At 38.7% G+C, this 18,298-nt stretch overlaps 1 protein-coding gene and 1 long non-coding RNA gene across 2 annotated transcripts in view; one reads left to right on the top strand and one right to left on the bottom strand.

Moving 5' to 3' along the window:
• The window catches only part of si:dkeyp-14d3.1 (transmembrane protein 132C), a 433,321-nt gene that overhangs the window by 217,771 nt on the left and 197,252 nt on the right, over positions 1 to 18,298 (bottom strand). The gene's annotated exons all lie outside the window — the stretch shown is intronic.
• On the top strand, positions 8,128 to 11,768 carry LOC130081913 (uncharacterized). The gene is made up of 3 exons (XR_008806725.1): positions 8,128 to 8,191; positions 11,481 to 11,618; positions 11,707 to 11,768. It is a non-coding gene; the product is annotated as an uncharacterized LOC130081913 (long non-coding RNA).

Raw genomic sequence — 18,298 nt, 5'->3', positions numbered from 1 at the left:
ATTAGATTTCAGATAGTAGATATAAAATACAAATCCAATATATATCATATGTAAGGCATAATTTAATGCACGACGTGGAGGCAAAGAACAATCCGACATGAAGCTTTGACGAGTTAAAGCTGATGTTTGCAGGAAGAGTTAAAATGATGGTTAGTTTCATAATCTACGACTCGTTAGGTCTTGCATTCTGTTACCAGACCATGAATGAGCTTTTAGATATAAGATATGAGTTTTGAGATATATAACATAAGATATTAGATTTGAGATATGAGATTTAAGATATAGCCTAAGACATGAGATATAACATGAGATTTGAGATATGAAATGTAAAATATGAAATATTATATTTGGGATATATATTTTAGATATAAGAAATGAGGTTTGAGATATGAAATTTACAAAGATATAGGATATCTCATATTTGCCCCATGGTGAGCCTTTTACCCCGTGTGTGAAAAGACCTTGCCACCCCATACATTTTTAAGATTTTGAAACAAACAAACAACTTTTAAAATGTATTTTCACACAAAATGTGTTGCTCCATCAATGTTCAATAAAAACATATACATTTTTTTCTGCAATCATAAATGGGAGTAGTGAAAAGCACATTTTTCTTAAGGTGTGCCTTTAGCCCCGTTTTAGCAGGTAATACACATTTCTATTTTAAATTGTTTCAAATAATTCACATTTCTATTTTGCATTTTATAAAAACCTCGCTTCTCACATTCACTTCTGCTTCTAGACAACAGACGATAAAAGTACTATTTCACATTAAATAATAGCAAATCGCATACAATATGCTGTGAATATTCTGCCATTTCTTCTCTATCCACGTCCTTAGCCCAATGTCCATGTGGATTATTGTCTGTGTGTATGCTGTCTCTTGATACTTGATACCACGTGAACGCTGAACCACTGCCGATTCATTTAGGCTTTGATAGTGTTGCCATGGAAAATAACGCGCTTCTTCCAGCTGAGTTCGTGAGGTCGCAGGTCAAGAGGATGACAGCTCACGGTTACTGCTCGTTGAGTGCTGTTTTTTTGTGTCTGTGTGTCCGTTGTGTCACAACACACGCTGGACTCGCAGGTGAGACGATCTTTTAGCTTCATTACAAAGCTCGAAGAAATATGACATGTAGCCTACACTTTACACTGTACACCCTGAGATTGCTTTGACTATTACAGCGCAACGAAACTGATTGACACGGTTTAGTGGTAGGCTAAATTACAGCTTTCTAAGATATTTTGATTTCTGACAGCAGAATGTTTTATGTTGAGAAACATAAAAATAAATATTATCCTTTATAATAAAACTTTGTATCAACAACTTGGGACATTATTCATTTTGTACAATAATGTAAGATTAGAGTAAAACTAATTACTATGCAATGTGTAGCAGGCCTAGTGTATTGGATATCAATAAAATATTGGCAAATTAACTAAGGACTTATAAGATAAAAATGTTATAGTCCGTGTATATTTTACATACTAGGATACATGGTTTTTGCTAGTTCTTTGTATTTAAATGTCAGAAACATAAAACAAACATATGGTACAGAACAGTTCTGGTATAAGCACTGAGCATATCTGGCTCAGTGCCAAGTGTGAATGCAGATTTGAATTTTGCGGTTGATAATGTGACGCACTGAACATCACAGTGGTGTGTTCCTACACTTAATTATGGAAGCTTGTTTATGCCATGAAGAAGAAAATTAAAAGGGTAGTTGCACCTTATCTCATAATTCTTCGAAAAACGGGTAAATTGAGTCGCGATTAGGCTATTTTATTTATTTTTTTATTTATTTTTTTCTGTGGCGGAAACAAGCTTCCATAGATCAAATGTTTTTTGGAAGATGTCACTAAGGTTTTTTTTTGTGTGTGTGTATGTGTGAATTAGACTTTTAGTATTTAGTGATAAGGTTTCTTTGTCACCTATCTGTATGTAACAGCAAAGCCAGGAGAGTGCCCAAGTGAAAAATCTGGAGCAGGTAAGTGTGCCGATCTGTGTGCCTATGACAGTGACTGTCCGAGCAATGAGAAATGCTGCAGCAATGGATGTGGACGTCAGTGTATGGCTCCATATACAGGTATTTGTTATCTTATGTTATTACATGAGTGTTTGGGTCAGTTTTCTAGTTTTTTCAGTTTGTCTTTTATAATTTTATCACTCCAGTTAAGCCTGCACCCAAGCCTCCAATGAAGCCTGCCCCCGAACTGGCCGAGCCTCCAGTGAGGCCTGCCCCCGAACTGGCCGAGCCTCCAGTGAGGCCTGCCCCCGAACTGGCCGAGTCTCCAGTGAGGCCTGCCCCCAAACTGGCCGAGCCTCCAGTGAGGCCTGCCCCCGAACTGGCCGAGCCTCCAGTGAGGCCTGCCCCCGAACTGGCTGAGTCTCCAGTGAGGCCTGCCCCCGAACTGGCCGAGCCTCCAGTGAGGCCTGCCCCCGAACTGGCCGAGCCTCCAGTGAGGCCTGCCCCCGAACTGGCCGAGTCTCCAGTGAGGCCTGCCCCCAAACTGGCCGAGCCTCCAGTGAGGCCTGCCCCCGAACTGGCCGAGCCTCCAGTGAGGCCTGCCCCCGAACTGGCCGAGCCTCCAGTGAGGCCTGCCCCCGAACTGGCCGAGCCTCCAGTGAGGCCTGCCCCCGAACTGGCCGAGTCTCCAGTGAGGCCTGCCCCCGACCTGGCCAAGCCTCCAGTGAAGCTTACTGCCAAACTGTTCAAGCCTCCAATGAAGCCTGCCCCCAAGCCTCCAGTGAACTTTGCCGCCAAACAGTTCAAGCCTCCAGTGAAGCTTGGCTCCAGTGAAGCCTGCCTCCCAAGCCTCCAGTGACACTTTCCACCAAACCGCCCGAGCCCATTGCATAACGTATAGCCAACTGGAGTTGTTCTGATCCATTCAGTGCTTTATTCAAATGGCATGGTTTCACCAAATAAATGTTTTAAGACTCCTTTCTGTGTGGGATTTATTTATTCCCATGAAAAAGTATTTTATTGAAGAGTTTATTTTTGGAATGCCAGGGTTCCCCAAGACCCAAACGATCAAAACATTTTGCTATGAAATACCGGTTTCCATCCTCACCAGGAGCTAGGCAGCAAAAGTTCCAAAACAATTGTCAGCAAAAAAACATGACTGAGATGGGCAAGCTTTGAACTAAGCTACCAGAAATTAAATGTAGGGTGATGCTAATATGAGGAGAAATGTTGTCATGAAGAAACCAAAAAGTACCACTAAGTTACATCACTAGTAATTCATGTTTTCATGTAGTTCAGGATGTTCATGCAGGTATGCTGTTAATTTCAGCCCATGCTCATTGGATGGTTAATTCTTTTCATCAGGAGCAGTTCCGTTAACATTGTTTATTTATCATGGTATTTATTTATCTTTTTCACTGTTATATATATATATATATATATATATATATATATATATATATATATATATATATATTCGTAAATGACTGGTGGCTCATACTAATTGTATTTTCCAAAAAATGTGGGACTGCATGTATCAGTGGTGTTCTGAACTGAGGCAAAAATCCTCAGTTTTATTATATAAAATAAATGTATGTCCCAGTTACACTTAATGTTGTCACATTGTAACACTCTGCCTTATCAGTCTAATTTACATGCATTTAAGTGTGTCCCAAGTAATAGTTGTCATGGTTTATGAATTCTCTGCCTTCATGTCTCGTGATTGTGTGTCTGTGTGGGGGTGGCCGCTAAGTACTGCTGATCATCAGCGCCAGCTGATTTCACTTTACATGGGCTATATATTCCTGTGACTGGTATCTCTTGTTGTCAGATTGTTCTGTTATGTTCCTGTTCCGTTTCGTGTTGGTCTTCGTGTCCTGGATTGTTCTTCGTGTCTGCACAACTGATTCATCTCTCGTAATTCCCGGAGCCTGGTTGTTCATCTCAGATCATCATTCACCATCCGGTTGCCTGTCGAAGTCCCTGCGTCACTAGCCTTGTCTGTTGTCTCTGTGTTTTGTGTGCTGACCAGCGTTACTGTTTATTCTTTAAATATCACTTACTGCACTTTGCTTCCAGTCGTTCCTGACAATAGTGAATCCAAATGCTTTAACTGGAAAGGTGAGAAGAATGTATTTTACCTGTATAGAACCTACAGCTGAATATGTAATAATAATACATTGCATGCATTTTTACAGAATCCTAATAGAATGACTGACTTTCTTGGGCAAAACAAGAGCACCTGTAATGTCAGCACACTGTTAGATGCTAAACAAAATACTGTATCGATGTATTTCTGGTCCTGGAAATTGCCTGAGCACAGCGATCTCAGGATAAGATGGTGCAGTTTTGCTTGGAGTCAAGCTCATAATCTTAGGCGCTGCTCTCTGAGTGTCTCATCTACAGTATGTGTGTGTGTTCACACAAACACATGGGACAAAGAAAAAGCTATTCATTCCTGGAGTCTCAGCTATAGCAGAGGAATCAAACATTAAGGACATACAGTGAAAAAACTAAGGCCAGAACTTATTTTAAATGCAGTGCTCTGCTTACTAAAAAGGTGCAGTTTTGTCATCTATGGCAGGACTTGTTGCAATGTAATAAGAGGTATTTTACATAAAAATATGTAATGATTAAAAAATATACATTATATATTACATAAGGTCCAAGTCTAAATTCACATGAAAATCTGGGATACAAAATTTGATGGATGAGGATCATCTCACTCACTTATATCCAAAGCAATGTGACATTAAGATGGCTGTACACTGGATAAATAGGCTGGTTAATAATCTGTAGTTAGTAGCGTCTCTATATTTAGTTTGAGTCTCCTTAACACTGCAACAAACAATGGAGACATCACATGCAACTTTAAAACCAGCAAAATAACCGTTGAAGTAAGTGAGATGGAAACAGAATAAAATATAAACAAACAAAATGAAGATGGAAAAGAGAGAATACTGCAAGAGTGTTTTGGGAGAAACGGTAAGACAAATGAAAGACTGAGCATGACAGCATGAGCTCTCATCCATCCATCTCTTTCCAGTACACAGGGAAAATGAAAATCCATTCCATTCAGCTATTTTAAAGGGATACTCCACCAGTTTTTCTTATTAAACTATGTTATTCCCTTAACTAAGACGAGTTGATACATACCTCTCTCGTCTCAGTGCGTGCACTATATCGCTCTGTATTGCCGCAAAACTATGTTAGCACTTAGCTTAGCCCATGCATTAAATATGGGCCAAGCAGAGAAGCGACCAAACACTTCCACGTTTTCCCTATGTAAACACAGTTACTCGAGTAGTGTAACTTGACCTGGGCTGGTGACACAAAATAAACCGTTGCGCTTTTCTAAGCGTTTAAAATTGATGACTATATTGTATGGCGGAATACCATAACAAGTGCTTTTGAGCACTTCGACTTGGCGCAATAATATCTTCACTCGTGAAAAGTCCTCTTACCGGCTCCCGCTTCCTCTCCCCCTCCCTCTGACATTTCCGTCAATACAACCAACGTGACATGCGCCGGTAGTAGTAGTTCGAGCGGAGTTGACGAAGTAACAGGTTGTTGGAAGCTAGTTTGTGTACAATAATGGTTAAAGCGTGCATCGTAAAGGGTTGTGAAAATAAGGAGAATGTACATAGTGCTGTCATTTTTCACCGAATTCCAACACACCACATACAGCGGAGAGCTTGGTTAGCTGCTTTGAACAAGAATCCCAAAACACCATTGATGACTCTGAAGAAGTGGCGTGTTTGCTCCGAACATTTCACAAAGAAGGACTATACCTGCACAGGAACACGCCTAAAGGATGAGGCTACACCAACAATATTCAGATCACTTACAGAAAGCCCGTGGTCTTTCGCCAGCTCCGGTCTGTTCTGGATCATATCTTTCTTGCCTCTCACGGTCCATAAGAGCTAATTCCTCCTCCGTGTACTCGGGTTCAAACAGATATGGCTCTGGGTCTTCTACAAAGAAGTCATAATCATCTACAAAGTCCGCCATTGCAAATGATCTGCGGTTTGCTAATGGCACAGGTAGTAAAAGTCACGTTGGTAGTATTGACGGAAATGTCAGCAGCTGGATGCTATTGGAGGGAGGGGGAGAGGAAGCGGGAGCCGGTAATCTTTTCACGAGTGAAGATATTATTGCGCCAAGTCGAAGTGCTCAAAAGCACTTGTTATGGTATTCCGCCATACAATATAGTCATCAATTTTAAACGCTTAGAAAAGCGCAACGGTTTATTTTGTGTCACCAGCCCAGGTCAAGTTACACTACTCGAGTAACTGTGTTTACATAGGGAAAACGTGGAAGTGTTTGGTCGCTTCTCTGCTTGGCCCATATTTAATGCATGGGCTAAGCTAAGTGCTAACATAGTTTTGCGGCAATACAGAGCGATATAGTGCACGCACTGAGACGAGAGAGGTATGTATCAACTCGTCTTAGTTAAGGGAATAACATAGTTTAATAAGAAAAACTGGTGGAGTATCCCTTTAAACAGGTTAATATATGTGAATCTGCTATTTCTGTTCCAACCAGGAGAAAGATTTAAAAAATATAAGATGAGATTTGAGATACAGTATGAGATATACAGTAAGATATGAGATTTAAGATATAAAATTTGAGATGTCAGATATTTGAGATACAAGACATGAGATTTCAGATAGATATACAATACAAAATCAATATATATAATATGTAAGGCATAATGTAATGCACGACGTGGAGCATTGACGAGTTAAAGCTGATGTTTGCAGGAAGAGTTAAAATGATGGTTAGTTTCATCATCTACGACTCATTAGATCTTGCATTCTGTTACCAGACCATGAATGAGCTTTTAGATACAAGATACAAGATATGAGATTTGAGATATATAACATAAGATATTAGATTTGAGATATGACATTTAAGATAATAAGACATGAGATATAAAATGAGATTTGAGATATGAAATGTAAAATATGAAAAATTATATTTGGGATATATATTTTAGATATAAGAAATTAGGTTTGAGATATGAAATTTACAAAGATATAGGATATCTCATATTTGCCCCATGGTGAGCCTTTTACCCAGTGTGTGGAAAGACCTTGCCACCCCATACATTTTTAAGATTTTGAAACAAACAAACCACTTTTAAAATGTATTTTTACACAAAATGTGTTGCTCCATCAATGTTCAATAAAAACATATACATTTTTTTTTTGCAATCATATATGGGAGTAGTGAAAAGCACATTTTTCTTAAGGTGTGCCTTTAGCCCCGTTGTATGGCAGGCAATACACATTTCTATTTTAAATTGTTTTAAATAATTCACATTTCTATTTTGCATTTTATAAAATAGAATAGAATAGAATAGAATCTTTAATTGTCATTGTACAGTAGAACCATACAACGAAATTTGCTTGTGCAACCTCTAAAACAACACTCACTTTCATAAACACACTCATACAATAAATAAAATAAAATAAGAAAAGCCTCACTTCTCACATTCACTTCTGCTTCTAGACAACAGACGATAAAAGTACTATTTCACATTAAATAATAGCAAATCGCATACAATATGCTGCGAATATTCTGCCATTTCTCTCCACATCCATAGCCCAATGTCCATGTGGATTATTGTCTGTGTGTATGCTGTCTCTTGATACTCTATGCAGATTTATGCCAAAAGTGGCCAGTTGAGATCCACTTCCCTACAGAGTTTAGGTGTATCTTGGAGTTTAATCATAATTACAACTTGGACGTGGAATTTCTGAGAGCTCCGACTTGTAGCCTACCACGTGATCGCTGAACCACTGCCGATTCATTTTAGGCTTTGATAGTGTTGCCATGGAAAACAACAATCGTCTTGTAATTAGCATATATGCGTGAACGCAACGATCCGCTTCTTCAACCCTGAACAAACACAGCTGAACAAGAATCAAGGTCTTCCATCTGCAGGTGAGTTTCATCAGGGTTGGAGTTGCCCAGATAGGCTATCATGGGATCTTTAAAAACGCGTGCGCTGTAAACTATTTTACTGCGTTTCTTGTAGAATTCAGCCGATGTTTTGATGCAGCATCACAGTTTTTCATTGTAGTTTTGTGTGCTAGCGCTTCTTCCAGCTGAGTTCGTGAGGTCGCAGGTCAAGAGGATGACAGCTCACGGTTGCTCGTTGAGTGCTGTTTTTTTGTGTCTGTGTGCATGTTTGAGCACAACAGACGCTGGACTCGCAGGTGAGACGATCTTTTAGCTTCATTACAAAGCTCGAAGAAATATGACATGTAGCCTACACACACGTACACCGTGAGATTGCGTTGACTATTACAGCACGTGTTTGAAACTGATTGACACGGTTTAGTGGTAGGCTAAATTATAGCTTTCTAAGATATTTTGATTTCTGACAGCCGAATGTTTTATGTTGAGAAACTATCCAAAATAAATATTTATAATAAAACTTTGTATCAACAACTTGGGACATTAATCTTACAATACTGTACAAAATGAATCGAGTAAACCTAATTTCTGGGTGTTTCTGCAACTACCAATTTTGAGAAATCAACCTCTATGAATTTCAATTTTAACCATCACAGTCTGTAATGCATATAAAAATTTACACAAAATAGAAGTCGTTAAGATTTTAATCTGGAACATGTTTATTTTTTGTTTTTCGGGTCATCTAAAGTGTCCTTACCCCAACGTTACAAATTTGATGCAGTAGTAAATATTAGTAAATATATATATATATACTAAATAGGGAATTTTATGTTTTTTTTCTATGCTATGTGAAAAATTTACAGTAACCTTAGAGTCAATTGTTTCCATACACACAAGATAACATTTAACTTTTTATGACAGATGTTGCAATTTCATGTTAATCATCTCAGCTTAAAGCTCCAGTCCGTAACTTTTTTTTAGTTAAAAATAATCCAAAATAATTATATTAAAAACAACTTATTCTGTCAAAACTATCTGCTTGCCATAGCTAGATTCAAAGCGGTTAGCTTGTAATAATGATTTTAATTCCAGTGGTACTGGTGGGTTTCCGCGGGAAATTCGAGCATGTCTTTGCGTCATGACGTCACACCCGTACACATAAAGGAGTTTCGGCTAGCCGGCTATACTGCGCGTGACGAGATGTTTAGATGTAGGCTTTTCTCGCAGCACTTTACATAATTAAACGTATGGCATCCAGAAAGATCCAAACAACAATCATCAGTCAACTGGAGATTCAGCAGTTATAAAACCCAAAAGACTTCGTACTTCGGATTTAAGGTGGCTAGAGAAAGAGAAAGAAACCGTCTCATGCGAACACAAGGATTTAAACATCGGCGGGGCTTTTGAAAAGTGCGTGAACTCCGTGTTTTGAAGGGGTTCAAAACGGAAGAAGAGACGGCTTTTTTCTGCTGAACAAGTAAGACATTTCAATAGTTCAATCGTGTAACAGTACGTTTTCTTAATTCACACAGTTATGGAGTTTCCTTTGTTGTGCCTTTCTCGTTTTGCTATTATGGAGAATATGAATTCTGAACTACACAGGTAACCATAAAACACATTAAATTTAACATTACTCACACAATGCTGATGTTGTTAACATGAACAATTTGAGAACAAAGTAGACTATAATTTGCATGGTTGCTGTAAATCGCGTTGATTAAATCTAACGAAGCTTATCATGTCGAATGCTTTTTCCCCCTTAGTTGGTCAGAACAAAAATGGATTTTACTTACTTGTTCAGAAGACATTTTCTTATGAAAATTCTTATGTTGGTCAAACTTTCAAAAAGTGAATCTGTGATTCTGTATGACAGTATCCACACAGCGCGGTGACTGACAGCAGCACTCGCCTCAAAGCACTGTGTTCATCCGCGCTGTTTCATGGCGATTTACAACCCACGTAAAGATAATAATTCCGCGAATCACTGCAGTTACAGATTTCGAACAGAGAGATGGCGACAAAGAGGAAACGATACGGACTGCAGCTTTAAGTGTAAAAATATTTTTTTTGCACATGAAAATGTGAGAAAAAAAATTAAAAAAGTAGAGCAGTGCTGCGGTAATGACATCTTGTGTCGGTAAGGACACAATGTTAAATTGCCCCCAAAAAAAAAAAAAAAAAAAAATATATATTTATACACACACTTCAGTACTAATAATATACTGAATATTTGTAATTTAATATACAGTAAACCTTGAATTTGTCTCTACCGCAACACAAGGTCTTTACCGCAACACCTAAATTTGCTGCGGTAAAGACATGTTGTGGAAATTACACTTTTGCTAATTTTAGCTAATTGGCAGCTGGCAAGGCCTACCACATTAGTTTTGACTCTTAGCATCTTAATATGCATGAATTCAACAGTAATATACATTTATTTTTAAAATGTAGTTCAAAATACACAATTAAGCTGAATGGTAAGGACACACAAATACTAGAGCAGAAAAGATTTTAACCTTTACTTTTTTTGGTATCTTTTGACTGAGGTAGTGTGGTGGCCCAGTCTGTCAGCAATGTGCTCAAGTGATAATTTCTGTTTCCATAGAAACTAGACTTGTTTGTGTTCGATAAAATTTCATAAAAGCTTTTTTTCATTGTTGCGGTAAGGACTCAAAAGTCTGGGACAGGCACATTTAGTTAAAAAAAATCATAAAAATGATCAGTGAATTAATTCAAAGAATTGTAAGATACTGTAAATTAATCTGTATATTAAACAATTCCATTTGAAATGTCAAATTGTAATTAAATTAGCTTATTTTATGTATCTCAACATTGAGACCACAGGTGTGGGACATTAAAAAAATGGTGTTTTGAGCTATAAATGCTTCATAATTATATTTAATCACATTAATCAGTAATATTTTTTTGTCAAGGTGTGAAATGGCACTGTGAATATATTTCTGAAACATCAAAGGACAAATTTTAACAAATCTAAAATTTCACTGCTGGGACTTAAAAGTGCCCGTAGTTGCAGAAACACCCTTCTAAGCAATGTGTAGAATATTGGATCTCAATAAAATATTGGCAAATTAACTTCTAAGGACTTATAAGATAAAATTGCCATTTTTATAGTCTGTATTTTACAAACTAGGCTACATGGTTTTTGCTAGTTATTTGTCTTTAAATGTCAGAAACCTAAAACAAACATGGTTAAACACAGAACAGTTCTGGTATAAGCAATGAGCATATCTGGCTCAGTGCCATCCCAAGCGTAAATGCAGATTTGAATATTGCAGTTGATAACGTGACGCACTGAACATTGTAATCACAGTGGTGTGTTCGTACACTTAATTATAGAAGCTTGTTTATGCCATGAAGAAAGAAAATGCAAAGGGTAGTTGCACCTTATCTCATAATTCTAAGAAAAACTGGTAAATTTAGTCGCAATTAGGCTACTTTTTTTTTTTTTTTTTTTCTGAAGCGGAAACAAGCTTCCATAGATAAAATGTTTTGGGGAAGTTTTTTTTTTGTGTGAATTAGACTTTCAGTATTTAGTGATAAGGTTTCTTTGTCACTTATCTATAACAGCAAAGCCAGGAGAGTGCCCAAGTGAAAAATCTGGAGCAGGTAAGTGTGCCGATCTGTGTGCCTATGACAGTGACTGTCCGAACAATGAGAAATGCTGCAGCAATGGATGTGGACGTCAGTGTATGGCTCCATATACAGGTATTTGTTATTTTATGTCATTATATTAGTGTTTGGGTCAGCTTTCTTGTTTTTTCATTTTTTTCTTTTATAATTTTATCACTCCAAGTTAAGCCTGCGCCCAAGCCTCCAGTGAAGCTTGCCGCCAAACTGGTTGAGACTCCAGTGAAGCCTGCCGCTGCCGCCGCACTGGTCGAGTCTCCAGTGAAGCCTGCCGCCGAACTGGTCGAGTCTCCAGTGAAGCCTGCCGCTGCCGCCGAACTGGTCGTGTCTCCAGTGAAGCCTGCCGCCGAACTGGTCGAGTCTCCAGTGAAGCCTGCCGTCGAACTGCCCGAGCCTCCAGTGAAGCCTGCCCCCGAACTGGCCGAGCCTCCAGTGAAGCCTGCCCCCGAACCGGCCGAGCCTCCAGTGAAGCCTGCCCCCGAACTGCCTGAGCCTCCAGTGAAGCCTGCCCCCGAACTGCCTGAGCCTCCAGTGAACCCTGCCGCTGAACTGCCCGTGCCTCCAGTGAAGCCAGTCACCGAGCCCTTCAAGCTGCCAATGAAGCCTGTGGCCGAGCCTCCAGTGAACCCTGCCGCCGAACTGCCTGAGCCTCCAGTGAACCCTGCCGCTGAACTGCCCGTGCCTCCAGTGAAGCCAGTCACCGAGCCCTTCAAGCTGCCAATGAAGCCTGTGGCCGAGCCTCCAGTGAAGCCTGCTGCCGAGCCTCCAGTGAACCCTGCCGCCGAACTGCCTGTGCCTCCAGTCACCGAGCCCTCCAAGCTGCCAGTGAAGCCTGCCGCTGAACCGCCTAAGCCTCCAATGAAGCCTGCCATCAAGCCTCCTGTGAAGCTTGCCGCTGAACTGCCCAAGCCTCCAGTGAAGCTTACTTCCAAACTGTTCAAGCCTCCAATGAAGCTTGCCGCAGAACTGCCCAAGCCTCCAATGAAGCCTGCCCCCAAGCCACCAGTGAAGCTTGCTGCTGAACCGCCCAAGCCTCCAGTGAAGTTTTCCGCCAAACTGTTCAAGCCTCCAATGAAGCTTGCCGCAGAACTGCCCAAGCCTCCAATGAAGCCTGCCCCCAAGCCTCCAGTGAAGCTTGCTGCTGAACCGCCCAAGCCTCCAGTGAAGTTTTCCGCCAAACTGTTCAAGCCTCCAGTGAAGCCTGCCGCCCAAGCCTCCAGTGACGCTTTCCAGCAAACCGCCCGAGCCCATTTTGCATAACGCATAGCCAACTGGAGTTCTGATCAATTCAGTGCTTTATTCAAATGGCATGGTTTCACCAAATAAATGTTTAAGACTCCTTTCTGTGTGGGATTTATTTTTTCCCATGAAAAAGTGCTTTATTGAAGAGTTTTTTTTGGTATGCCAGGGTTCCCCAAGTCATTTTGCTATGACTTACTGGTTTCCATTCTCACCAGGAGCTAGGCAGCAAAAGTTTCAAAACAATTGTCAGCAAAAAACATGACCAAGATGGGCAAGCTTTGAACTAAGCTACCAGAAATTAAATGTAGGGTGATGCTAATGTGAGGAGAAATGTAGTTGTTGTCATGAAGAAACCAAAAAGTACTGCTAAGTTACATCAATAGTAATTCATGTTTTCATGTAATTCAGGATTTTCATGCAGGTATTAGGGCTGTCACTTTTGAGAAATCAAATTCGAAAGGATATCAAATATCCAGCAATGTATTCGAATATCTACGACCCCCCCAATCACAAATGTATTAACAGTCTGACAGTCATAAACAGGACTCAGGCCATAGCTTGTCTGATTTTTTATTTTATTTTTTATTTTTTTGACTATGTTTGAAACAGTAGGTTATCAACTTAATCTATATGAAGTGCCACTATGCATAGCCAATCACAAAATTAGGCTACATGGAAAAAACTGAATCGGAACAGCACGGCACAAACAATAACGTGTCCACTTAAACAGCAGCAGGAGTAAGGCCTATAACCTATCCTAATTCATTTCTTAATATTGTTTGCCAGAAACACCAATCTATCAACTTGTTCTCGATCAAGTGCGACTCTTTTTATTGACGATGTTCCCCGCGGTGTAGAACATGCGTTCAGAGCGCACAGACGTGACTGGCACACACTATGGCAAGCCGTTTTAACTTTTATTCATTTCCAGGATATGAATACTTGATATCAACAATTCAATTTTCACTAGTTAAAATTATAATTATTGATATCAGGAATAATATTTCTACTAGTAACAATGGCAATTTTTGATATCAGGAATTACATTTTCACTAGTAACAATGTTAATTCTTGACATCAACATTTACATTTTCACTAGTTAAAATGATAATTCTTGATATCAACAATTGAATTGCAACAAGTAAAAACTATAATTCTTGATATCTGTAATAGTATTTTCACTAGTGAAATGTCACTATAGGCTGCCATTCAAAATCAATTCTTGATATCAAGAATTTATTTCTTACTAGTTGAAATTCCAATTTCACATATCAGAAATACAATTCTTACTAGTAAAAACCTTTATTTTTGATATCAAGAATTAAATTGTCACTAGTTGAAATGTCTATTCTTGATATCAACAATTGAATTGCTACTAGTAACAATGTTCATTTTTGATATCAATAATTCAATTTTCACTAGTGACAATGTTAATTTATGATATCATGAATGTGATTGTTACTAGTAAGAAAGCCATTTTAGATATCTGGTTCCAAAGCGGCACCAACTCTTTGCTGGACTAGAACCGTTCTTTTACCACATCATGGTTACGTCGGGCCAAGACGTATGGTGACGTAACTACATCGTTCGCTGGGCTCTCTAGTCAGTGGAAAAATAAACGGGTTCGCAAGTTGAACCAACTTTGAACCAGCACCAGATCCGAACCAGTTCTTTTTTTGGTGGAAACAAGGCATTCGTGTTGCGTGTGGCCGAGTTGATCGATTTATACATGTCCCCAAACAAGCTTCCCATGATACCTAAGGCCGGAGCCACGTCTTCCCTCTCTTGGGGAAGCCATTCTGTGCGTTATCTTCCATTTTCAAAACAGGGTGCTATTGGCTATTATTCGCTTGATTTAGTCATGGGCCAATATGGGCCATGGGCTACAATACGTTTAGAGCGCCCGCTACTGGATGAGATGGCAAACAATAAAATAAAAAACAAACGGTCTAATCATAGACTGTAAAAAATGCGCTACACATGGCACTTTAAAAACTTTTCAAAAAAGACGGATAGTAATACATATTCGAATATCGAATAAAAAGTGACAGCCCTAGCAGGTATGCTGTTAATTCCAGCCCAGGCTCATTCGATGGTTAATTCTATTCATCAGGGGCCGGTTGCACCAGCTGTGCGTAAGTTACAACTTAGCCTAGTTTTGACGCAAATGGGCACTAAGTTACAACTTATGCACTACTAAATATTTTTACGTTGCACCATTAAACTTAGTTTAAACGTAACTCTACGTTCCAACTAAATATTTACGGCAGCCTCCGATCGGGAGTAACGGTTGGAATAAAATATCAGACAGACTGAACTGCATCAATAAGCTCTTCTTTTACCTGACAGACTTTAATTCTTTAGACATAGGCCTATATGATAATGCTGACATTTACACTCGCTTACATTTTAAGAGAGAGAACATTATGTGAAAAGATTACTTTGTTAGCAGCTCTTTAACACGGACCCGTCCTAAACAGCGCCGCTGTGTGCATCGGTCCATGTTGTGCATGTCAAATATCAGTCATAATCAATAAACGTAATTTCTTGTTTTTTGTATCAATATTTATTTATTGATCCTTATTAATTTCATTTCAAATACAGTTTCTGAATGTTATTTATAAATAAAAACACTTATGTTATTCATGATCAAGTATCGTATTAAATGGAAACTTATTTTTACCCTTAGTAACGTGAGGCAAAAGAAGTTAGAATGAAGGACATTAGAATGAAACTGACATTCACGGCATTTCAACAACTTCTGCTCACGTATTTGAAGGCTGCTATTGGTTCATCGAGGCTAAACGTCATATTATGCGACTACGCATTACTTTACGGAGAGTTTACGACCTACTAGCTACGTTCTACCTTACGAACAAATGGTGCAACGGAATAAAGTACAGAGTTAGTTACAAACTAGCTAGTAGTTACTAAGCCTCTAGTGTGGACTTTACGTTACAATTTTAGAAAGAACTTACGAACGGCTGGTGCAACCCTACCCTGGAGCAGTTCCATTAACATTGTGTTTATCATGGTAACGGTTTCCATAACCTCAAAACGTCACTTTTTCACTTTGTGTTATTTTCGTAAATGACTGGTGGCTCATACTAATTGTATTTTCCAAAAAGTTTGGGACTGCTATATGTATCAGTGGTGTTTTGAAATAAAGGCAAACATCCTCAGTTTTATTATGTAAAATAAATGTATGTCCCAGACAGTTACATTTAATGTTGTCACATTGTAACACTCGACCTTATCAGTCTAATTTACATGCATTTAAATGTGTCCCAAGTGATAGTGAATCCAAATGGTTCTAACTGGAAAGGTGAGAATGCGTTTCACCTGTATAGAACCTACAGCTGAACATGTAAAAATAATGCATTGTATGCATTTTTACAGAATTCTAATAGAATTACTGACTTTCTTGGGCAAAACAAGAGCACCTGTAATGTCAGCACACTGTTGGATGCTAAACAAAATACTGCATTGATGTATTTCTGGTCCTGGAAATTGTCTGAGCACAGCGATCTCAGGATAAGATGGTGCAGTTTTGCTTGGAGTCAAGCTCATAAGCTCAGGCGCTGCTCTCTGAGTGTCTCATCTACAGTATGTGTGTGTGTTCACACAAACACATGGGACAAAGAAAAAGCTATTCAAACATCTCATTCCTGGAGTCTCAGCTGAAGCAGAGGAATCAAACATCAAGGACATACGGTGAAAAAACTAAGGCCAGCACTTCTTTTAAATGCAGTGCTCTGCTTACTAAAAGGTGCAGTTTTTTCATCTATGGCAGGACTTGTTGCAATGTAATGGAGGTATTTTACATAAAAAATTGTAATGATTAAAAAATTTACATTATATTTTACATAGGGTTCAGAAATCTAAATTCACATGAAAATCTGGGATACACAATTTGATGGATGAGGATCATCTCACTCACTTATATCCAAAGCAATGGGACATTAAGATGGCTGTACAGTGGATAAATAGGCTTGTTAATAATCTGTAGTTAGTAGCGTCTCTATATTTAGTTTAAGTCTCCTACACACTGCAAAAAACAATGAATTGAGACATCAGTACATGCAACTTTAAAACCAGCAAAATAACTGTTGAAGTAAGTGAGATGGAAACAGAATAAAATATAAACAAACAAAAAGAAGATGGAAAAGAGAGAATACTGCAAGAGTGTTTTGGGAGAAATGGTAAGACAAATGAAAGACTGAGCATGACAGTATGAGCTCTCATCCATCCATCTCTTTCCAGTACATAGGGAAAATGAAAATCCATTCCATTCAGCTATTTTAAACAGGTTAATATACGTGAATCTGCTATTTCTGTTCCAACCAGGAGAAAGATAAAAAAAATAAGATGAGATTTGAGATACAGTATGAGATAAGATATGAGATCTGAGATTTAAGAGACAAGATATGAGTTTTGAGATATACAATTTGAGATACAAGACACAAGATTTCAGATAGTAGATTTAAAATAAAAGATTTGATATATAAGGCATAATTTAATGCACAACGTGGAGGCAAAGAACAATCCGACATGTTTGACGAGTTAAAATGATGGTTAGTTTCGTCATCTACGACTCATTAGATCTAGCATTCTGTTACCAGACCATGAATGAGCTTTAAGATATACATTATGAGATTTCAGATAGCCTAAGATATGAGATTTGAGATATGAGATTTAACATATAAGACATGAGATTTAAGATAAGATTTGAGATATGAAATGTAAAATATGAGATATAAGTTTTGATATAATATTGTGGATATACAGGCCACAAAATTAAACTTTCATATATTTTAGATTCATTGCACACCAACTGAAATATTTCAGGTCTTTTATTGTTTTAATACTGATGATTTTGGCATACAGCTAATGAAAACCCAAAATTCCTATCTCAAAAAATTTGCATGTGTTTTTAGATAAAGAAGTTAGAGAAGTGTTTTTAATACAAAAAAAAGTCAACCTTCAAATAATTATGTTCAGTTATGCACTCAATACTTGGTCGGGAATCCTTTTGCAGAAATGACTGCTTCAATGCGGCGTGGCATGGAGGCAATCAGCCTGTGGCACTGCTGAGGTGTTATGGAGGCCCAGGATGCTTCGATAGCGGCCTTAAAGGAGAACTCCGGCGCAAAATGAACCTCGGGTGTAATAACACATTGGTACAGACTAAATCGTTCCCTGAGATTTGTTTTCATGATAATCGAATGTAAAGAGTTTTATCTCTAAAAACAGTTTAGCTTATAACGCTAGTATATTGGGCATAGCGTAAGCAAAAAGAGATCGCTAGTTAATACCACCAACAAGGCTCAAATTAGCCCCACACTAGCACGGCAGCATAATGAGGGTCCTTACATGCAAACCGAAGCATTGAGAACTTTGTAAGTGTATAGACAGTTTAATAAGAAGATACTTTACACAGACAGTACAGTTAGCGCATACAGACAGGAGCCATCTTGGAAAACAGTCTCGATCAGTCAAACCACGAACACGGTGAT

Source organism: Rhinichthys klamathensis, unplaced genomic scaffold (assembly GCF_029890125.1).
Source record: "Rhinichthys klamathensis goyatoka isolate OS25496 unplaced genomic scaffold, OSU_Roscu_1.1 h1tg000040l_1, whole genome shotgun sequence".
Classification (NCBI taxonomy): Eukaryota; Metazoa; Chordata; class Actinopteri; order Cypriniformes; family Leuciscidae; genus Rhinichthys; species Rhinichthys klamathensis.
The sequence above is the reverse complement of the archived record's forward strand: the minus strand, read 5'-3'. Positions and strand labels throughout refer to the sequence as shown.